Consider the following 5,726-nt stretch of genomic DNA (forward strand, 5'->3'; position numbering starts at 1 on the left):
AAGAAGTATATCATCAGTGAAAAACACCAAGGTTTATTTTTCTGTAAATGTCCAGTAAGAGCATCCATAACTTAAACAAAAACATATGGGCTTAAAATATCCCTGTTATAATCCAACTGAAATAGGAAATACTTGGTCAATCTGCCTCCTATTCGAACACATGTATCAGCTCTAGTATACATATTTTTAACGAATTGAATATAAGTCAACTCAACTCCTTTATTTTCCAGAACTCTTTAAAGAACTTTTAAAACTTATCATAAGCTTTTTCTGAATCAATTAAAATCATGTATATCTTTCTTACTCTTTTTTTACTTCTCCATCAAACCTCTCAAAAAATGTATAGCTTCCATAGTAGAGTTGTTGGGCTTAAATCCAAACTAATTATGATAAATCTTTATATCACGTCTTAACCTATGTTCAATTACTCTCTTCTATAATTTTAATGTATGACACTAAATTAATTCTTTTATAATTTGCACAATGGGGACCAAAGTACTCTTCCTCTACTCCTCGGACATCTTTTTTAGCTTTTAAAATAATATGAAAGAGTTCAATAAGTTGAAAACTCTCAAATCTCTTAAATATTTCCAATTGGAATATCATTAGATCTTACTGATTTTATACCCTTAATTTTCTTTAAAGCATGGTTAACTTTCTTTTTACTAATGTGACAGTAAAAATAAAAATTTTATTATTATCAACGCTATTAAGATCACTAAGGTCAACCTTATTTTCAGAAACTTCATTGAAAATTTTATTAAAATATCTCACTCACCTTTGATCAATATCTTCCTCTAAGCAAAACATTTTTTTATTTTCATCTTTAGTACAATTTATTTGAATTAAATATTTATTTTTTTCTTTTTGTTTGACTATGTTATACATATATTTTTCACTCTTTTTATTATCTAATATACTATATAGATCACTAAATGCAGAGCTTCACAAATTGTTCTCATAGATTCTTATTTTCAGAAACTTCATTGAAAATTTTATTAAAATATCTCACTCACCTTTGATCAATATCTTCCTCTAAGCAAAACATTTTTTTATTTTCATCTTTAGTACAATTTATTTGAATTAAATATTTATTTTTTTCTTTTTATTTGACTATGTAATACATATATTTTTCACTCTTTTTATTATCTAATGTACTATATAGATCACTAAATGCAGAGCTTCACAAATTGTTCTCATCGATTCTCTATGGATCACTTTATAATTTTTCCTATTATCTAAATTTTTACATTTAAACCAATTTTTGTAACAAAACATCTTATATTTTATCTTTTCTTGCATATTATTATTCCACCACCAACTATTTTTATTTATAAAAATGTTTTCCTATGATTTTATAAGTACGTCTTTTGCCACTTGGAACGCATCGCTTCGAGGGGCTTTAGCATTTGTGAATGATTAGGTGGATGAGTGACTTTACGCTTAGAGACAAAATGCGAAATGATTGTATTCGTGAAGGATTGGTGTAGCTTCTGTGAGGGAAAAAATTAGAGAAAGTTGTCTTAGATGGTTTGGTCACATTAAGCGTTGACTAGCTGATGATCTGATTAGGAGAGTAGATGTTTTAGATTTGACTTATGTTAAGAAGGCAGAGGTAGACTGAGGAAGACTTGGGCTTATTGTATAAAAAATGATCTTAATTTATTAGAACTAAATAGGACGCAATGGTGAAAAGGATTCATTTAGCCGACCCCACGTAGTGGGATTAAGGTTTTGTTGTTGTTGTAAACAACTTTTTGTTTTACATGCTTAACTTTAAAGCAATTTAATTTAGCTTCTAAACCTAATTTACTTATAGAAAGAGTAATTAAACAATTAATTAAGCTTCATACCTATATTTTTCCTCTACCTTTATTTTTGTCTTATCTTCCTTGTCGAAATCCTAAAATTTTAGGATTCAAACATTAGGATTTCTTAAAATTAATTGAATTAATTAGGGATAACATTTCTAACATAATAATAAATAAATAATTAAGATTTCATAATGAATTTTAAGGTTTTTATTCCTAAACTTATTCTTTCTGGATTCTTATGCTTAGCCTCTCTTTGCCTTCTTGTTCTTTTTATTCACATGTGATTCTTCGCAAGTTAAACGGGAGCATTCAAGTGTTTCTCGAGCATAGTAGGTCAGCTTGTCTGGAGAGAAAAGCTCGACTCTCCTCCCTCGCATCTATTCAAAATTGTATGAGGGCAGCTCGCCAGAGCTGCTTGCCTTTTCCCCCTTTCTCTATCGTTAAGACATAGGATATGCACCGACTTTACCAATTTGTACTTTGCTAGTCTAAAGGAAAACTACTTGTTGCCGAGGATCGATGCCCTAGGGGACGGAGCAGTCAACCAATCAGTAATGAGCTTCATGGACGCCTTCTCCAGATACTACTAGATCAAGATACACCCATGCGGGTGTGTTCGTCTATAGTGTAAGGTGGAGGAATATAAGCTTGAGCCACTCTCTTGTCTAGGCTAAACTCGATTAAGACACAAGAAGTTTCAACTGGAGCTCTTAGGACTGATTGCTTCTCTCCTCTACCACGCTCGTGTTCGCCTAGAAATATTCAAGATGCGCTCGATCGACAGAAGAAATCTCGCCTGAGTCTCTCGGGTGCTGAAGAATATCGCACAAGCTCTTTCTCCTTCCTCTCTGGCTTGGTCAAAGGTAACCTCTTTCTTTCCCTTCTTTAACTTCTTTTTTAGTTTCTCCTTCCTCTCTGGCTTGGTCAAAGGTAACCTTTTTCTTTCCCTTAACTTCTTTTTTATTTCTTTTTTAGTCCTCTTATTTCTTTTTCCAAGGCATGACTTCTTCCTCTTCTCACTCTCTATCTCACGCTCTCTTTGCATTTTCTTTCTCTATCTGTCTCTTTTGCTTCCTCTGCTGAGTTTGAATGGGAAAGAATTGAGGAGATATGCCCTCGTATACTTTCTATGGGTAGTGGTCTTCCCATTTTGAACGATTAGAATGTTGTTGATAAAATATGTCCACGAATTTATCCAAAAATGATTCAAAGATTATGTTCATCAGATCCATAAAGCTAGTTAGAGAATTTGACAACCCAAAAGGCATTATCACAAATTCATAAATGCCTATATATGGTACTGAAAGCTATATTTACTATACCAACTGGTAATAATCTGAGCATAGATAAATCTTGGAAAATACAGAAGTCTCTTCCAATTGATCAAAGTGACCATCAATCATTGGCAATGAGTATTTGTTCTTGATTGTGAGCTCGTTTAATCATCAATAAATACATAACCTTAAGCTCCCATCTTTTTTCGTAACAAAAAACATCGAAGCTCTCTAAGTGGAAGTGCATGGCTTGATAAGTTCATTCTCTAATAAGGTTTGTTGGCTCATTAATTCTTGTTGCTTCTTGATTGCCAACCTACGGGTGCTTTTGCAACTGGTTCTGCACCTCTATCTTTCTTCTTGGAGGCAAACTAGACAACTGTACTAAGAATATTTATGGGTACTCTTTTACTATTGATATGTCCTCTAACTTTTTGAGTTCTTTTGCAATATCATTGATTTGAGTTAAGAAGCCTTGATACCCTTTTGTAATATTTTATATGCATTTAAATTGGACATCATCATAGATAAGATTCCTCTCACAAATTTTATTTCTTCTTCTCTAGGGATATTGAATTTGACTATCTTTTTAAAGCAATCAATGGTTGTGAAATGATTAGATAGTCAATCCATTCCTATGATCACTTCAAATTTGGTTAGTGGTAACACCACCAAATTTGCCTTGAAGCTTCTATCACATATGGTCAGATTCACACAATAACTTCTATCAGCCATTATGAGGGACCCGCTATGTAGCATAGCTGATAAGATGTCAGACAACTTGAATGATTCCAATCCTTCAAATCTCACAAACTTTCCAAAGATAAACAAATGCAATGCCCCAAGACCAAATGGAGTACTGACTAATTTACGAGAGGATTAGTCTGAGAGAGCGCTAGTCCGTGTGCTATCCCCGCCCTTATGGTACCCAAGAAGGTTGGTTCATAGCGGACGTGCATTGATAACCGCACCATTAAAAAAATTTCCATTAAATACCGGGGTTTCCCATACCACGCCTAGATGATCTTTAGATCAGTTACACGAAGCCACTTTCTCTAAAGTCAACTTGCGTAGTGGATATCATTAGGTACGAATGCAGCCAAAATATGAGTTAAAGATTTTCTTCAAGACATGCGATGGTCTTTACAAATGGACAATTATGTCTTTCAGTCTGTCCAATGTGCCCAAGACTTTCATGCGATTGATGAATCAAGTGTTCCGACCCACATTGGGAAATTCGTGGTGGTCTTCTTCGATGATATTGTAATCTATAGTAAATTAGAAGATGAACGCTTGCAACACCTTTGGGTGATTTTTGAGGTGTTACGAGTCGAATAATTGTACGCTCACCTTAAAAATGTCACTTCATCACGAGCCAAGTATGTTTGTGTTTGTTGGGCTACGTCGTATCTAGCACAAACATTCAGATGGAGCCGTGTTGACCTCATTTTTAGTGAGGTCTTAGTCTCCTACTCTTATAACCTAGGATCTAGCTTTAGGAGTTCTTATTGACCATCCTAGCGGACTAGCAATGGAGCCCACCCCCCGTCAAGCCACTTCTTGACTCATTTTTGTGAAGAACTCGCGTGAGTGGTTCCAAGCACTCAATTTCTAGTTGCAAGGGCTAAGGACCAACATGTAGAAGGCCTGAAAATGAGTTCCTATAGGATCAAACAGCCTTAGGCGAACCCTTTGTGACTCGATTACTCGTGAACGCCGCAATTCATGCACTCTCTGCATCCCATACGACTTTGACTTGATTTGACTCGCCAGCCGACAAACTTGTCCGAACGATCCTGAATGACCTCACCCCATAGCTTTTTTCAGTGAAAAGTTAAATGACGGTCGACGAAAATATTGAACTTACGACAATGAGTTTTATGCCATTGTCAGAGCCTCGGAGCCCTGGATTCATTATCTACATACGAATGAGTTCACCCTGTTCACAAATCACGAAGCTTTAAAATTCGTAAGCAGTTTGAGCAAACTAAAAGTGCCTGGAGTAAGAACCGAGTTGCGGACGCATTGATTCGTCGTCGCCTACTGATTATTTCCACGATGACTTGCATTGTAGGCTTTGAAATTTTAAAAGATTTATACGAGATAGACGAAGACTTCTAGGAAATCTTGGAACAATGTCAGGAGAAACCAACCAGACAGTACTACCGAATGGATGACTACTTGTTCTATTCGGTAGTACTGCCCGGTTGGTTTCTAACTGGGCAGTACTACCGAATGGAATAAATAGTCGCCCAGGAGAACCAAATCGGAGGATTGGCCCAACATTTTATGCGGGGATAAGACTCACATTCGATAGAGTAGAATTTGCCATATCGCTAAAACCCACAGGTAGAGAATGGGATTTTACTCTTTTTACGGTTTTCTGAGGCACCATGGGTTGACTTCAACATGAACTTTGTGGTAGGACTTCCCGCACATAAAAGAATAAGGACTCGTTGATGGTGTTCGTAGACTATTTCTCAAAGAGAATCTCGCTCCCGATCTCCCTTGCACGCCACGCTTCTCTGCACCGAAATCCAAGCTCCCCTCGCCTCTTCCTCGCGTGATCTCCTTCTCCTCGCGCCGAAGACCCACACTCGCCTCGCCCGCTCCTCTCTGCGACTCGATCCGAGCTCCC

The sequence above is a fragment of the Phalaenopsis equestris genome, unplaced genomic scaffold, assembly GCF_001263595.1.
Source record: "Phalaenopsis equestris unplaced genomic scaffold, ASM126359v1 Scaffold000437, whole genome shotgun sequence".
Taxonomy (NCBI): domain Eukaryota; kingdom Viridiplantae; phylum Streptophyta; class Magnoliopsida; order Asparagales; family Orchidaceae; genus Phalaenopsis; species Phalaenopsis equestris.